The sequence below is a fragment of the Chiloscyllium punctatum genome, chromosome 41, assembly GCF_047496795.1.
Source record: "Chiloscyllium punctatum isolate Juve2018m chromosome 41, sChiPun1.3, whole genome shotgun sequence".
NCBI lineage: Eukaryota > Metazoa > Chordata > Chondrichthyes > Orectolobiformes > Hemiscylliidae > Chiloscyllium > Chiloscyllium punctatum.
In genome coordinates, this window is record NC_092779.1 from 485,534 (window position 1) to 502,451 (window position 16,918).

The following is a 16,918-nucleotide window of genomic DNA, read 5'->3' on the forward strand; positions in this document are numbered from 1 at the left end:
CAGCCCTTCTGATTCAGCCCCTCTGATTCAGCCCCTCTGTTTCTCGCCCTCTGTTTCAGCCCCTCTGTTTCTGCCCTTCTGTTTCAGCCTCTCTGTTTCAGCGCCTCTGTTTCTTGCCCTCTGTTTCAGCCCCTCTGTTTCTCGACATCTGTTTCAGTACCTCTGTTTCTCGACCTCTGTTTCAGTCCCTCTGTTTCTCGCCATCTGTTTCAGCCCCTCTGTTTCGCGCTCTCTGTTTCAGCCCCTCTGTTTCTGCTCCTCTGTTTCTCGCCCTCTGTTTCTGCCCCTCTGTTTCTCGCCCTCTGTTTCAGCCCCTCTGTTTCTCGCCCTCTTTTTCAGCCCCTCTGATTAAGCCACTCTGTTTCAGCTCCTCTGATTAAGCCCCTCTGATTCAGCCCCTCTGAATCAGCCCCTCTGATTCAGCCCCTCTGTTTCAGCCACTCTGTTTCAGCCCCTCTGTTTCTCGCCCTCTGTGTCAGCCCCTCTGTTTCTCACCCTCTGTTTCAGCCCCTATGTTTCAGCCCCTCTGTTTCTCGCCCTCTGTTTCAGCCCCTCTGTTTCTCGCCCTCTGTTTCAGCCCCTCTGTTTCTCGCCCTCTGTTTCAGCCCGTCTATTTCTCGCCCTATGTTTCAGCCCCTCTGTTTTAGCCCCACTGTTTCAGCCCCTTTGTTTCAGCCCCTCTGTTTCTCGCCCTCTGTATCAGCCCCTCTGTTTCAGCCCCTCTGTTTCAGTCCCTCTGTTTCTCGCCCTCTGTTTCAGCCCCTCTGTTTCAGCCCCTCTGTTTCACGCCCTCTGTTTCAGCCCCTCTGTTTCTTGCCCTCTGTTTCAGCCCCTATGTTTCAGCCCCTCTGTTTCTCGCCCTCTGTTTCAGCCCCTCTGTTTCTCGCCCTCTGTTTCAGCCCGTCTATTTCTCGCCCTATGTTTCAGCCCCTCTGTTTTAGCCCCACTGTTTCAGCCCCTTTGTTTCAGCCCCTCTGTTTCTCGCCCTCTGTATCAGCCCCTCTGTTTCAGCCCCTCTGTTTCAGTCCCTCTGTTTCTCGCCCTCTGTTTCAGCCCCTCTGTTTCAGCCCCTCTGTTTCACGCCCTCTGTTTCAGCCCCTCTGTTTCTTGCCCTCTGTTTCAGCCACTCTGTTTCTCGCCCTCTGTTTCAGCCTCTCTGTATCTCGCCCTCTGTTTCAGCCCCTCTGTTTCAGCCCCTCTGTTTCAGCCACTCTGTTTCAGCCCTCTGTTTCTCGCCCTCTGTTTCAGGCCCTCTGTTTCTCGCCCTCTGTTTCAGCCTCTCTGTTTCTCGCCCTCTGTTTCAGCTCCTCTCTTTCAGCCCCTCTGTATCTCGCCCTCCGTTTCAGCCCCTCTGTTTCTCGCCCTCTGTATCAGCCGCTTTGTTTCAGCCCCTCTGTTTCAGCCCCTCTTTTTCAGCCCCTCTATTTCTCGCCCTCTGTTTCTCGCCGTCTGTTTCAGCCCCTCTGTTTCTCGCCCTCTGTTTCAGTCCCTCTGTTTCGCGCTCTCTGTTTCAGCCCCTCTGTTTCAGTCCCTCTGTTTCTCGCCCTCTGTTTCTGCCCGTCTGTTTCTCGCCCTCTGTTTCAGCCCCTCTGTTTCTCGCACTCTGTTTCAGCCCCTCTGTTTCTCGCCCTCTTTTTCAGACCCTCTGATTCAGCCCCTCTGTTTCAGCCCCTCTGAATCAGCCCCTCTGATTCAGCCCCTCTTTTTCAGCCCCTCTGTTTCAGCCCCTCTATTTCTCGCCCTCTGTTTCAGCCCCTCTGTTTCAGCCCCACTCTGTCAGCCCCTCTGTTTCAGCCACTCTATTTGTCGCCCTCTGTTTCAGCCCCTCTGTTTCAGCCCCACTGTATTAGCCCCTCTCTTTCAGCCCCTCTGTTTCAGTCCCTCTGTTTCAGTCCCTCTGTTTCTCGCCCTCTGTTTCTCGCCCTCTGTTTCAGACCCTCTGTTTCAGCCCCTCTGTTTCAGCCCCTCTGTTTCTCGCCCTCTGTTTCAGCCCCTCTGTTCAGCCCCTCTGTTTCAGCCCCTCTGTTTCTCGCCATCTGTTTCAGCCCCTCTGTTTCTTGACCGCTGTTTCAGCCCCTCTGTTTCTCGCCCTATGTTTCAGCCTCTCTGTTTCAGCCCCTCTGTTTCAGCCCCTCTGTTTCTCGCCCTCTGTTTCAGCCCCTCTGTTTCTCGCCCTCTGTTTCAGCCCCTCTGTTTCAGCCCCTCTGTTTCAGTCCCTCTGTTTCTCGCCCTCTGTTTCTCGCCCTCTGCTTCAGCCCCTCTGTTTCTCACCCTCTGTTTCAGTCCCTCTGTTTCTCGCCCTCTGTTTAAGCCCCTCTATTTCTCGCCCTCTGTTTCAGCCCCTCTGTTTCAGCCCCACTGTGTCAGCCCCTCTGTTTCAGACCCTCTGTTTCTCGCCCTCTGTTTCAGCCCCTCTGTTTCTCGCCCTCTGTTTCAGCCCCTCTGTTTCTCCCCCTCTGTTTCAGCCCCTCTGTTTCATTCCCTCTGTTTCTCGCCCTCTGTTTCTCGCCCTCTGTTTCAGCCCCTCTGTTTCTCGCCCTCTGTTTCAGCCCCTCTGTTTCTCGCCCTCTGTTTCAGCCCCTCTGTTTCAGCCCCTCTGTTTCAGCCCCTCTGTTTCTCGCCCTCTGTTTCATCCCCTCTGTTTCTTGCCCTCTGTTTCAGCCCCTCTGTTTCTCGCCCTCCGTTTCAGCCCCTCTGTTTCAGCCCCTCTGTTTCAGCCCCTCTGTTTCAGCCCCTCTTATTCTCGCCCTCTGTTTCAGCCCCTCTGTTTCTCGCCCTCTGTTTCAGACCCTCTGTTTATCACCCTCTGTTTCAGCCCCTCTGATTCAGCCCCTCTGTTTCAGCCCCTCTGATTCATCCCCTCTGTTTCAGCCCCTCTATTTCAGCCTCTCTGTTTAAGCCCCTCTGATTCAGCCCCTCTGTTTCAGGCTCTCTGTTTCAGCCCGTCTGTTTCAGCCCCTCTGTTTCAGCCCCTCTGTTTCTCGCACTCTGTTTCTCGACCGCTGTTTCAGTCCCTTAGTTTCTCGCCCACTGTTTCAGCCCCTCTGTTTCAGCCCCTCTGTTTCTTGCCCTCTGTTTCAGCCCTTCTGATTCAGCCCCTCTGATTCAGCCCCTCTGTTTCTCGCCCTCTGTTTCAGCCCCTCTGTTTCTGCCCTTCTGTTTCAGCCTCTCTGTTTCAGCGCCTCTGTTTCTTGCCCTCTGTTTCAGCCCCTCTGTTTCTCGACATCTGTTTCAGTACCTCTGTTTCTCGCCCTATGTTTCAGCCCCTCTGTTTTAGCCCCACTGTTTCAGCCCCTTTGTTTCAGCCCCTCTGTTTCTCGCCCTCTGTATCAGCCCCTCTGTTTCAGCCCCTCTGTTTCAGTCCCTCTGTTTCTCGCCCTCTGTTTCAGCCCCTCTGTTTCAGCCCCTCTGTTTCACGCCCTCTGTTTCAGCCCCTCTGTTTCTTGCCCTCTGTTTCAGCCCTTCTGATTCAGCCCCTCTGATTCAGCCCCTCTGTTTCTCGCCCTCTGTTTCAGCCCCTCTGTTTCAGCCCCACTCTGTCAGCCCCTCTGTTTCAGCCACTCTATTTGTCGCCCTCTGTTTCAGCCCCTCTGTTTCAGCCCCACTGTATTAGCCCCTCTCTTTCAGCCCCTCTGTTTCTCGCCCTCTGCTTCAGCCCCTCTGTTTCTCGCCTTCTGTTTCAGCCCCTCTGTTTCAGTCCCTCTGTTTCAGTCCCTCTGTTTCTCGCCCTCTGTTTCTCGCCCTCTGTTTCAGACCCTCTGTTTCAGCCCCTCTGTTTCAGCCCCTCTGTTTCTCGCCCTCTGTTTCAGCCCCTCTGTTCAGCCCCTCTGTTTCAGCCCCTCTGTTTCTCGCCATCTGTTTCAGCCCCTCTGTTTCTTGACCGCTGTTTCAGCCCCTCTGTTTCTCGCCCTATGTTTCAGCCTCTCTGTTTCAGCCCCTCTGTTTCAGCCCCTCTGTTTCTCGCCCTCTGTTTCAGCCCCTCTGTTTCTCGCCCTCTGTTTCAGCCCCTCTGTTTCAGCCCCTCTGTTTCAGTCCCTCTGTTTCTCGCCCTCTGTTTCTCGCCCTCTGCTTCAGCCCCTCTGTTTCTCACCCTCTGTTTCAGTCCCTCTGTTTCTCGCCCTCTGTTTAAGCCCCTCTATTTCTCGCCCTCTGTTTCAGCCCCTCTGTTTCAGCCCCACTGTGTCAGCCCCTCTGTTTCAGACCCTCTGTTTCTCGCCCTCTGTTTCAGCCCCTCTGTTTCTCGCCCTCTGTTTCAGCCCCTCTGTTTCTCCCCCTCTGTTTCAGCCCCTCTGTTTCATTCCCTCTGTTTCTCGCCCTCTGTTTCTCGCCCTCTGTTTCAGCCCCTCTGTTTCTCGCCCTCTGTTTCAGCCCCTCTGTTTCTCGCCCTCTGTTTCAGCCCCTCTGTTTCAGCCCCTCTGTTTCAGCCCCTCTGTTTCTCGCCCTCTGTTTCATCCCCTCTGTTTCTTGCCCTCTGTTTCAGCCCCTCTGTTTCTCGCCCTCCGTTTCAGCCCCTCTGTTTCAGCCCCTCTGTTTCAGCCCCTCTGTTTCAGCCCCTCTTATTCTCGCCCTCTGTTTCAGCCCCTCTGTTTCTCGCCCTCTGTTTCAGACCCTCTGTTTATCACCCTCTGTTTCAGCCCCTCTGATTCAGCCCCTCTGTTTCAGCCCCTCTAATTCATCCCCTCTGTTTCAGCCCCTCTATTTCAGCCTCTCTGTTTAAGCCCCTCTGATTCAGCCCCTCTGTTTCAGGCTCTCTGTTTCAGCCCGTCTGTTTCAGCCCCTCTGTTTCAGCCCCTCTGTTTCTCGCACTCTGTTTCTCGACCGCTGTTTCAGTCCCTTAGTTTCTCGCCCACTGTTTCAGCCCCTCTGTTTCAGCCCCTCTGTTTCTTGCCCTCTGTTTCAGCCCTTCTGATTCAGCCCCTCTGATTCAGCCCCTCTGTTTCTCGCCCTCTGTTTCAGCCCCTCTGTTTCTGCCCTTCTGTTTCAGCCTCTCTGTTTCAGCGCCTCTGTTTCTTGCCCTCTGTTTCAGCCCCTCTGTTTCTCGACATCTGTTTCAGTACCTCTGTTTCTCGCCCTATGTTTCAGCCCCTCTGTTTTAGCCCCACTGTTTCAGCCCCTTTGTTTCAGCCCCTCTGTTTCTCGCCCTCTGTATCAGCCCCTCTGTTTCAGCCCCTCTGTTTCAGTCCCTCTGTTTCTCGCCCTCTGTTTCAGCCCCTCTGTTTCAGCCCCTCTGTTTCACGCCCTCTGTTTCAGCCCCTCTGTTTCTTGCCCTCTGTTTCAGCCACTCTGTTTCTCGCCCTCTGTTTCAGCCCCTCTGTTTCTCGCCCTCTGTTTCAGCCCCTCTGTTTCAGCCCCTCTGTTTCAGCCACTCTGTTTCAGCCCTCTGTTTCTCGCCCTCTGTTTCAGGCCCTCTGTTTCTCGCCCTCTGTTTCAGCCTCTCTGTTTCTCGCCCTCTGTTTCAGCTCCTCTCTTTCAGCCCCTCTGTATCTCGCCCTCCGTTTCAGCCCCTCTGTTTCTCGCCCTCTGTATCAGCCGCTTTGTTTCAGCCCCTCTGTTTCAGCCCCTCTTTTTCAGCCCCTCTATTTCTCGCCCTCTGTTTCTCGCCCTCTGCTTCAGCCCCTCTGTTTCTCGCCCTCTGTTTCAGCCCCTCTGTTTCTCGCCCTCTGTTTCAGCCCCTCTGTTTCATTCCCTCTGTTTCTCGCCCTCTGTTTCTCACCCTCTGTTTCAGCCCCTCTGTTTCTCGCCCTCTGTTTCAGCCCCTCTGTTTCTCGCCCTCTGTTTCAGCCCCTCTGTTTCAGCCCCTCTGTTTCAGCCCCTCTGTTTCTCGCCCTCTGTTTCATCCCCTCTGTTTCTTGCCCTCTGTTTCAGCCCCTCTGTTTCTCGCCCTCCGTTTCAGCCCCTCTGTTTCAGCCCCTCTGTTTCAGCCCCTCTGTTTCAGCCTCTCTTATTCTCGCCCTCTGTTTCAGCCCCTCTGTTTCTCACCCTCTGTTTCAGACCCTCTGTTTATCACCCTCTGTTTCAGCCCCTCTGATTCAGCCCCTCTGTTTCAGCCCCTCTGATTCATCCCCTCTGTTTCCGCCCCTCTATTTCAGCCTCTCTGTTTAAGCCCCTCTGATTCAGCCCCTCTGTTTCAGGCTCTCTGTTTCAGCCCGTCTGTTTCAGCCCCTCTGTTTCAGCCCCTCTGTTTCTCGCACTCTGTTTCTCGACCGCTGTTTCAGTCCCTTAGTTTCTCGCCCACTGTTTCAGCCCCTCTGTTTCAGCCCCTCTGTTTCTTGCCCTCTGTTTCAGCCCTTCTGATTCAGCCCCTCTGATTCAGCAACTCTGTTTCTCGCCCTCTGTTTCAGCCCCTCTGTTTCTGCCCTTCTGTTTCAGCCTCTCGGTTTCAGCGCCTCTGTTTCTTGCCCTCTGTTTCAGCCCCTCTGTTTCTCGACATCTGTTTCAGTACCTCTGTTTCTCGACCTCTGTTTCAGTCCCTCTGTTTCTCGCCATCTGTTTCAGCCCCTCTGTTTCGCGCTCTCTGTTTCAGCCCCTCTGTTTCTGCTCCTCTGTTTCTCGCCCTCTGTTTCTGCCCCTCTGTTTCTCGCCCTCTGTTTCAGCCCCTCTGTTTCTCGCCCTCTTTTTCAGCCCCTCTGATTAAGCCACTCTGTTTCAGCTCCTCTGATTAAGCCCCTCTGATTCAGCCCCTCTGAATCAGCCCCTCTGATTCAGCCCCTCTGTTTCAGCCCCTCTGTTTCAGCCCCTCTGTTTCTCGCCCTCTGTGTCAGCCCCTCTGTTTCTCACCCTCTGTTTCAGCCCCTATGTTTCAGCCCCTCTGTTTCTCGCCCTCTGTTTCAGCCCCTCTGTTTCTCGCCCTCTGTTTCAGCCCCTCTGTTTCTCGCCCTCTGTTTCAGCCCGTCTATTTCTCGCCCTATGTTTCAGCCCCTCTGTTTTAGCCCCACTGTTTCAGCCCCTTTGTTTCAGCCCCTCTGTTTCTCGCCCTCTGTTTCAGCCGCTCTGTTTCTCGCCCTCTGTATCAGCCCCTCTGTTTCATCCCCTCTGTTTCAGTCCCTCTGTTTCTCGCCCTCTGTTTCAGCCCCTCTGTTTCAGCCCCTCTGTTTCACGCCCTCTGTTTCAGCCCCTCTGTTTCTTGCCCTCTGTTTCAGCCACTCTGTTTCTCGCCCTCTGTTTCAGCCTCTCTGTATCTCGCCCTCTGTTTCAGCCCCTCTGTTTCAGCCCCTCTGTTTCAGCCACTCTGTTTCAGCCCTCTGTTTCTCGCCCTCTGTTTCAGGCCCTCTGTTTCTCGCCCTCTGTTTCAGCCTCTCTGTTTCTCGCCCTCTGTTTCAGCTCCTCTCTTTCAGCCCCTCTGTATCTCGCCCTCCGTTTCAGCCCCTCTGTTTCTCGCCCTCTGTATCAGCCGCTTTGTTTCAGCCCCTCTGTTTCAGCCCCTCTTTTTCAGCCCCTCTATTTCTCGCCCTCTGTTTCTCGCCCTCTGCTTCAGCCCCTCTGTTTCTCGCCCTCTGTTTCAGCCCCTCTGTTTCAGCCCCTCTGATTCAGCCCGTCTGATTCAGTCCCTCTGTTTCTCGCCCTCTGTTTCAGCCACTCTGTTTCAGCCCCTCTGTTTCTTGCCCTCTGTTTCAGCCCCTCTGTTTCAGCCCCTCTGTTTCAGCCCCTCTGTTTCTCGCCCTCTGTTTCAGCCCCTCTGTTTCTCGCCCTCTGTTTCAGTCCCTCTGTTTCGCGCTCTCTGTTCCAGCCCCTTTGTTTCAGTCCCTCTGTTTCTCGCCCTCTGTTTCTGCACGTCTGTTTCTCGCCCTCTGTTTCAGCCCCTCTGTTTCTCGACCTCTGTTTCAGCCCCTCTGTTTCTCGCCCTCTGTTTCAGCCCCTCTGATTCAGCCCCTCTGTTTCTGCCCCTCTGAATCAGCCCCTCTGATTCAGCCCCTCTGTTTCAGCCCCTCTGTTTCAGCCCCTCTGTTTCTCCCTCTGTTTCAGCCCCACTGTTTCTCACCCTCTGTTTCAGCCCCTCTGTTTCAGCCCCTCTGTTTCTCGCACTCTGTTTCAGCCCCTCTGTTTCTCGCCCTCTGTTTCAGCCCCTCTGTTTCTCGCCCTCTGTTTCAGCCCCTCTGTTTCTCGCCCTCTGTTTCAGCCCCTCTGTTTCTCGCCCTCTGTTTCAGCCCCTCTGTTTCTCGCCCTCTGTTTCAGCCCCTCTGATTCAGCCCCTCTGTTTCAGCCCCTCTGAATCAGCCCCTCTGATTCAGCCCCTCTGTTTCAGCCCCTCTGTTTCAGCCCCTCTGTTTCTCCCTCTGTTTCAGCCCCACTGTTTCTCACCCTCTGTTTCAGCCCCTCTGTTTCTCGCACTCTGTTTCAGCCCCTCTGTTTCTCGCCCTTTGTTTCAGCCCCTCTGTTTCTCGCCCTCTGTTTCAGCCCCTCTGTTTCTCGCCCTCTGTTTCAGCCCCTCTGTTTCTCGCCCTGTGTTTCAGTCCCTCTGTTTCTCGCCCCCTGTTTCAGCCCCTCTATTTCTCGCCCTCTGTTTCAGCCCCTCTGTTTCAGCCCCACTGTGTCAGCCCCTCTGTTTCAGACACTCTGTTTCTCGCGCTCTGTTTCAGCCCCTCTGTTTCCCGCCCTCTGTTTCAGCCCCTCTGTTTCTCGCCCTCTGTTTCAGCCCCTCTGATTCAGCCCCTCTGATTCAGCCCCTCTGAATCAGCCCCTCTGATTCAGCCCCTCTGTTTCAGCCCCTCTGTTTCAGCTCCTCTGTTTCTCGCCCTCTGTTTCAGCCCCTCTGTTTCTCACCCTCTGTTTCAGCCCCTCTGTTTCAGCCCCGCTGTTTCTCGCCCTCTGTTTCAGCCCCTCTGTTTCTCGCCCTCTGTTTCAGCCCCTCTGATTCAGCCCCTCTGTTTCTCGCCCTCTGTTTCTCGCCCTCTTTTTCAGCCCCTCTGTTTCTTGCCCTCTGTTTCAGCCCCTCTGTTTCAGCCCCTCTGTTTCAGCGCCTCTGTTTCTCGCCCTCTGTTTCAGCCCCTCTGTTTCTCACCCTCTGTTTCAGCCCCTCTGTTTCTCGCCCTCTGTTTCAGTACCCTCTATTTCTCGCACTCTGTTTCAGCCCCTCTGTTTCAGCCCCACTGTTTCAGCCCCTCTGTTTCAGCCCCTCTGTTTCTCGCCCTCTCTTTCAGCCCCTCTGTTTCTCGCCCTCTGTTTCAGCCCCTCTGTTTCTCGCCCTCTGTTTCTCGCCCTCTTTTTCAGCCCCTCTGTTTCAGTCCCTCTGTTTCTCGCCCTTTGTTTCTCGCCTTCTGTTTCAGCCCCTCTGATTCTCGCCCTCTGTTTCAGCCCCTCTGTTTCCTGCCCTCTGTTTCAGCCCCTCTGTTTCTCGCCCTCTGTTTCAGCCTCTCTGTTTCAGCCCCTCTGTTTCTCGCCCTCTGATTCAGACCCTCTGTTTCAGCCCCTCTGTTTCAGTCCCTCTGTTTCTCGCCCTCTGTTTCTCGCCCTCTGTTTCAGCCCCTCTGTTTCTCGCCCTCTGTTTCAGTCCCGCTGTTTCTCGCCCTCTGTTTCAGCCCCTCTATTTCTCGCCCTCTGTTTCAGCTCCTCTGTTTCAGCCGCACTGTGTCAGCCCCACTGTTTCAGACCCTCTGTTTCTCGCCCTCTGTTTCAGCCCCTCTGTTTCTCGCCCTCTGTTTCAGCATCTCTGTTTCAGCCCCTCTGTTTCAGTCCCTCTGTTTCTCGCCCTCTGTTTCAAACCCTCTGTTTCAGCCACTCTGTTTCTCGCCCTCTGTTTCAGCCCCTCTGTTTCTCGCCCTCTGTTTCAGCCCCTCTGTTTCAGCCCCTCTGTTTCAGCCCCTCCGTTTCTCGCCCTCTGTTTCAGCCCCTCTGTTTCTCGCCCTCTGTTTCAGCCCCTCTGTTTCTCGCCCTCTGTTTCAGTCCCTCTGTTTCGCGCTCTCTGTTTCAGCCCCTTTGTTTCAGTCCCTCTGTTTCTCGCCCTCTGTTTCTGCCCGTCTGTTTCTCGCCCTCTGTTTCAGCCCCTCTGTTTCTCGCCCTCTGTTTCAGCCCCTCTGTTTCTCGCCCTCTGTTTCAGACCCTCTGATTCAGCCCCTCTGTTTCAGCCCCTCTGAATCAGCCCCTCTGATTCAGCCCCTCTTTTTCAGCCCCTCTGTTTCAGCCCCTCTGTTTCTCGCCCTCTGTTTCAGCCCCTCTGTTTCAGCCCCACTCTGTCAGCCCCTCTGTTTCAGCCCCTCTGTTTCAGCCCCACTGTATCAGCCCCTCTCTTTCAGCCCCTCTGTTTCTCGCCCTCTGCTTCAGCCCCTCTGTTTCTCGCCCTCTGTTTCAGCCCCTCTGTTTCAGTCCCTCTGTTTCAGTCCCTCTGTTTCTCGCCCTCTGTTTCTCGCCCTCTGTTTCAGACCCTCTGTTTCAGCCCCTCTGTTTCAGCCCCTCTGTTTCTCGCCCTCTGTTTCAGCCCCTCTGTTCAGCCCCTCTGTTTCAGCCCCTCTGTTTCTCGCCCTCTGTTTCAGCCCCTCTGTTTCTTGCCCGCTGTTTCAGCCCCTCTGTTTCTCGCCCTATGTTTCAGCCTCTCTGTTTCAGCCCCTCTGTTTCAGCCCCTCTGTTTCTCGCCCTCTGTTTCAGCCCCTCTGTTTCTCGCCCTCTGTTTCAGCCCCTCTGTTTCAGCCCCTCTGTTTCAGTCCCTCTGTTTCTCGCCCTCTGTTTCTCGCCCTCTGCTTCAGCCCCTCTGTTTCTCACCCTCTGTTTCAGTCCCTCTGTTTCTCGCCCTCTGTTTAAGCCCCTCTATTTCTCGCCCTCTGTTTCAGCCCCTCTGTTTCAGCCCCACTGTGTCAGCCCCTCTGTTTCAGACCCTCTGTTTCTCGCCCTCTGTTTCAGTCCCTCTGTTACTCGCCCTCTGTTTCAGCTCCTCTGTTTCTCGCCCTCTGTTTCAGCCCCTCTGTTTCATTCCCTCTGTTTCTCGCCCTCTGTTTCTCGCCCTCTGTTTCAGCCCCTCTGTTTCTCGCCCTCTGTTTCAGCCCCTCTGTTTCTCGCCCTCTGTTTCAGCCCCTCTGTTTCAGCCCCTCTGTTTCAGCCCCTCTGTTTCTCGCCCTCTGTTTCATCCCCTCTGTTTCTTGCCCTCTGTTTCAGCCCCTCTGTTTCTCGCCCTCCGTTTCAGCCCCTCTGTTTCAGCCCCTCTGTTTCAGCCCCTCTTATTCTCGCCCTCTGTTTCAGCCCCTCTGTTTCTCACCCTCTGTTTCAGACCCTCTGTTTATCACCCTCTGTTTCAGCCCCTCTGATTCAGCCCCTCTGTTTCAGCCCCTCTGATTCATCCCCTCTGTTTCAGCCCCTCTATTTCAGCCTCTCTGTTTAAGCCCCTCTGATTCAGCCCCTCTGTTTCAGGCTCTCTGTTTCAGCCCGTCTGTTTCAGCCCCTCTGTTTCAGCCCCTCTGTTTCTCGCACTCTGTTTCTCGACCGCTGTTTCAGTCCCTTAGTTTCTCGCCCACTGTTTCAGCCCCTCTGTTTCAGCCCCTCTGTTTCTTGCCCTCTGTTTCAGCCCTTCTGATTCAGCCCCTCTGATTCAGCCCCTCTGTTTCTCGCCCTCTGTTTCAGCCCCTCTGTTTCTGCCCTTCTGTTTCAGCCTCTCTGTTTCAGCGCCTCTGTTTCTTGCCCTCTGTTTCAGCCCCTCTGTTTCTCGACATCTGTTTCAGTACCTCTGTTTCTCGACCTCTGTTTCAGTCCCTCTGTTTCTCGCCATCTGTTTCAGCCCCTCTGTTTCGCGCTCTCTGTTTCAGCCCCTCTGTTTCTGCTCCTCTGTTTCTCGCCCTCTGTTTCTGCCCCTCTGTTTCTCGCCCTCTGTTTCAGCCCCTCTGTTTCTCGCCCTCTTTTTCAGCCCCTCTGATTAAGCCACTCTGTTTCAGCTCCTCTGATTAAGCCCCTCTGATTCAGCCCCTCTGAATCAGCCCCTCTGATTCAGCCCCTCTGTTTCAGCCCCTCTGTTTCAGCCCCTCTGTTTCTCGCCCTCTGTGTCAGCCCCTCTGTTTCTCACCCTCTGTTTCAGCCCCTATGTTTCAGCCCCTCTGTTTCTCGCCCTCTGTTTCAGCCCCTCTGTTTCTCGCCCTCTGTTTCAGCCCCTCTGTTTCCGCCCCTCTGTTTCAGCCCCTCTGTTTCTCGCCCTCTGTTTCAGCCCCTCTGTTTCTCGCCCTCTGTTTCAGCCCGTCTATTTCTCGCCCTCTGTTTCAGCCCCTCTGTTTTAGCCCCACTGTTTCAGCCCCTTTGTTTCAGCCCCTCTGTTTCTCGCCCTCTGTTTCAGCCGCTCTGTTTCTCGCCCTCTGTTTCAGCCCCTCTGTTTCAGCCCCTCTGTTTCAGTCCCTCTGTTTCTCGCCCTCTGTTTCAGCCCCTCTGTTTCAGCCCCTCTGTTTCACGCCCTCTGTTTCAGCCCCTCTGTTTCTTGCCCTCTGTTTCAGCCACTCTGTTTCTCGCCCTCTGTTTCAGCCTCTCTGTATCTCGCCCTCTGTTTCAGCCCCTCTGTTTCAGCCCCTCTGTTTCAGCCACTCTGTTTCAGCCCTCTGTTTCTCGCCCTCTGTTTCAGGCCCTCTGTTTCTCGCCCTCTGTTTCAGCCTCTCTGTTTCTCGCCCTCTGTTTCAGCTCCTCTCTTTCAGCCCCTCTGTATCTCGCCCTCTGTTTCAGCCCCTCTGCTTCTCGCCCTCTGTATCAGCCGCTTTGTTTCAGCCCCTCTGTTTCAGCCCCTCTTTTTCAGCCCCTCTATTTCTCGCCCTCTGTTTCTCGCCCTCTGCTTCAGCCCCTCTGTTTCTCGCCCTCTGTTTCAGCCCCTCTGTTTCAGCCCCTCTGATTCAGCCCGTCTGATTCAGCCCCTCTGTTTCTCGCCCTCTGTTTCAGCCACTCTGTTTCAGCCCCTCTGTTTCTTGCCCTCTGTTTCAGCCCCTCTGTTTCAGCCCGTCTGTTTCAGCCCCTCTGTTTCAGCCCCTCTGTTTCTCGCACTCTGTTTCAGCCCCTCTGTTTCTCGCCCTCTGTTTCAGTCTCTCTGTTTCGCGCTCTCTGTTCCAGCCCCTTTGTTTCAGTCCCTCTGTTTCTCGCCCTCTGTTTCTGCACGTCTGTTTCTCGCCCTCTGTTTCAGCCCCTCTGTTTCTCACCCTCTGTTTCAGCCCCTCTGTTTCTCGCCCTCTGTTTCAGCCCCTCTGATTCAGCCCCTCTGTTTCAGCCCCTCTGAATCAGCCCCTCTGATTCAGCCCCTCTGTTTCAGCCCCTCTGTTTCAGCCCCTCTGTTTCTCCCTCTGTTTCAGCCCCACTGTTTCTCACCCTCTGTTTCAGCCCCTCTGTTTCAGCCCCTCTGTTTCTCGCACTCTGTTTCAGCCCCTCTGTTTCTCGCCCTCTGTTTCAGCCCCTCTGTTTCTCGCCCTCTGTTTCAGCCCCTCTGTTTCTCGCCCTCTGTTTTAGCCCCTCTGTTTCTCGCACTCTGTTTCAGCCCCTCTTTTTCTCGCCCTCTGTTTCAGCCCCTCTGATTCAGCCCCTCTGTATCAGCCCCTCTGAATCAGCCCCTCTGATTCAGCCCCTCTGTTTCAGCCCCTCTGTTTCAGCCCCTCTGTTTCTCCCTCTGTTTCAGCCCCACTGTTTCTCACCCTCTGTTTCAGCCCCTCTGTTTCTCGCACTCTGTTTCAGCCCCTCTGTTTCTCGCCCTCTGTTTCAGCCCCTCTGTTTCTCGCCCATGTTTCTGCCCCTCTGTTTCAGCCCAACTGTTTCTCGCCCTCTGTTTCTGCCACTCTGTTTCAGCCCCTCGGTATCTCGCCCTCTGTTTCAGCCCCTCTGTTTCTCGCCCTCTGTTTAAGCCCCTCTGTTTCTCGCCCTCTGTTTCAGCCCCTCTGATTCAGCCCGTCTGATTCAGCCCCTCTGTTTCTCGCCCTCTGTTTCAGCCACTCTGTTTCAGCCCCTCTGTTTCTCGCCCTCTGTTTCAGCCGCTCTGTTTCTCGCCCTCTGTTTAAGCCCGTCTGTTTCTCGCCCTCTGTTTCAGCCCCTCTGTTTCTCGCCCTCTGTTTCAGTCCCTCTGTTTCGCGCTCTCTGTTTCAGCCCCTCTGTTTCAGTCCCTCTGTTTCTAGCCCTCTGTTTTTGCCCGTCTGTTTCTCGCCCTCTTTTTCAGCCCCTCTGTTTCTCGCCATCTGTTTCAGCCCCTCTGATTCTCGCCCTCTGTTTCAGCCCCTCTGATTCAGCCCCTCTGTTTCAGCCCCTCTGAATCAGCCCCTCTGATTCAGCCCCTCTGTTTCAGCCCCTCTGTTTCTCGCCCTCTGTTTCAGCCCCTCTGTTTCTCGCCCTCTGTTTCAGTCCCTCTGTTTCTCGCCCTCTGTTTCAGCCCCTCTGTTTCTCGCCCTCTGTTTCAGCTCCTCTGATTCAGCCCCTCTGTTTCTCGCCCTCTGTTTCAGGCCCTCTGTTTCACGCCCTCTTTTTCAGCCCCTCTGTTTCTTGCCCTCTGTTTCAGCCCCTCTGTTTCAGCCCCTCTGTTTCAGCCCCTCTGTTTCTCGCCCTCTGTTTCAGCCCCTCTGTTTCTCACCCTTTGTTTCAGCCCCTCTGTTTCTCACCCTCTGTTTCAGCACCTCCATTTCTCGCCCTCTGTTTCAGCCCCTCTGTTTCAGCCCCACTGTGTCAGCCCCTCTGTTTCAGCCCCACTGTTTCTCGCCCTCTGTTTCAGCCCCTCTGTTTCAGCCCCTCTGTTTCAGTCCCTCTGTTTCTCGCCCTCTGTTTCTCGCCCTCTCTTTCAGCCCCTCTGTTTCTCGCCCTCTGTTTCAGCCCCTCTGTTTCTCGCCCTCTGTTTCAGCCCCTCTGTTTCAGCCCCTCTGTTTCAGCCCCTCTGTTTCAGCCCCTCTGTTTCTCGCCCTCTGTTTCAGCCTCTCTGTTCAGCCCCTCTGTTTCTCGCCCTCTGTTTCAGCCCCTCTGATTCAGCCCCTCTGTATCAGCCCCTCTGAATCAGCCCCTCTGATTCAGCCCCTCTGTTTCAGCCCCTCTGTTTCAGCCCCTCTGTTTCTCCCTCTGTTTCAGCCCCACTGTTTCTCACCCTCTGTTTCAGCCCCTCTGTTTCTCGCACTCTGTTTCAGCCCCTCTGTTTCTCGCCCTCTGTTTCAGCCCCTCTGTTTCTCGCCCATGTTTCTGCCCCTCTGTTTCAGCCCAACTGTTTCTCGCCCTCTGTTTCTGCCACTCTGTTTCAGCCCCTCGGTATCTCGCCCTCTGTTTCAGCCCCTCTGTTTCTCGCCCTCTGTTTAAGCCCCTCTGTTTCTCGCCCTCTGTTTCAGCCCCTCTGATTCAGCCCGTCTGATTCAGCCCCTCTGTTTCTCGCCCTCTGTTTCAGCCACTCCGTTTCAGCCCCTCTGTTTCTCGCCCTCTGTTTCAGCCGCTCTGTTTCTCGCCCTCTGTTTAAGCCCGTCTGTTTCTCGCCCTCTGTTTCAGCCCCTCTGTTTCTCGCCCTCTGTTTCAGTCCCTCTGTTTCGCGCTCTCTGTTTCAGCCCCTCTGTTTCAGTCCCTCTGTTTCTAGCCCTCTGTTTTTGCCCGTCTGTTTCTCGCCCTCTTTTTCAGCCCCTCTGTTTCTCGCCATCTGTTTCAGCCCCTCTGATTCTCGCCCTCTGTTTCAGCCCCTCTGATTCAGCCCCTCTGTTTCAGCCCCTCTGAATCAGCCCCTCTGATTCAGCCCCTCTGTTTCAGCCCCTCTGTTTCTCGCCCTCTGTTTCAGCCCCTCTGTTTCTCGCCCTCTGTTTCAGTCCCTCTGTTTCTCGCCCTCTGTTTCAGCCCCTCTGTTTCTCGCCCTCTGTTTCAGCTCCTCTGATTCAGCCCCTCTGTTTCTCGCCCTCTGTTTCAGGCCCTCTGTTTCACGCCCTCTTTTTCAGCCCCTCTGTTTCTTGCCCTCTGTTTCAGCCCCTCTGTTTCAGCCCCTCTGTTTCAGCCCCTCTGTTTCTCGCCCTCTGTTTCAGCCCCTCTGTTTCTCACCCTTTGTTTCAGCCCCTCTGTTTCTCACCCTCTGTTTCAGCACCTCCATTTCTCGCCCTCTGTTTCAGCCCCTCTGTTTCAGCCCCACTGTGTCAGCCCCTCTGTTTCAGCCCCACTGTTTCTCGCCCTCTGTTTCAGCCCCTCTGTTTCAGCCCCTCTGTTTCAGTCCCTCTGTTTCTCGCCCTCTGTTTCTCGCCCTCTCTTTCAGCCCCTCTGTTTCTCGCCCTCTGTTTCAGCCCCTCTGTTTCTCGCCCTCTGTTTCAGCCCCTCTGTTTCAGCCCCTCTGTTTCAGCCCCTCTGTTTCAGCCCCTCTGTTTCTCGCCCTCTGTTTCAGCCTCTCTGTTCAGCCCCTCTGTTTCTCGCCCTCTGATTCAGCCCCTCTGTTTCAGCCCCTCTGTTTCAGTCCCTCTGTTTCTCGCCCTCTGTTTCTCACCCTCTGTTTCAGCCCCTCTGTTTCTCGCCCTCTGTTTCAGTCCCTCTGTTTCTCGCCCTCTGTTTCAGCCCCTCCAATTCTCGCCCTCTGTTTCAGCCCCTCTGTTTCAGCCCCACTGTGACAGCCCCTCTGTTTCAGACCCTCTGTTTCTCGCCCTCTGTTTCAGCCCGTCTGTTTCTCGCCCACTGTTTCAGCCCCTCTGTTTCTCGTCGTGTGTTTCAGCCCCTCTGTTTCCGCCCCTCTGTTTCAGTCCCTCTGATTCTCGCCCTCTGTTTCTCGCCCTCTGTTTCAGCCCCTCTGTTTCTCGCCCTCTGTTTCAGCCCCTCTGTTTCTCGCCCTCTGTTTCAGCCCCTCTGTTTCAGCCCCTCTGTTTCAGCCCCTCCGTTTATCGCCCTCTGTTTCTGCCCCTCTGTTTCTCGCCCTCTGTTACAGCCCCTCTGTTTCTCACCCTCTGTTTCTTGCCCTCTGTTTCGCGCTCTCTGTTTCAGCCCCTCTGTTTCAGTCCCTCTGTTTCTCGCCCTCTGTTTCTGCCCGTCTGTTTCTCGCCCTCTGTTTCAGCCCCTCTGT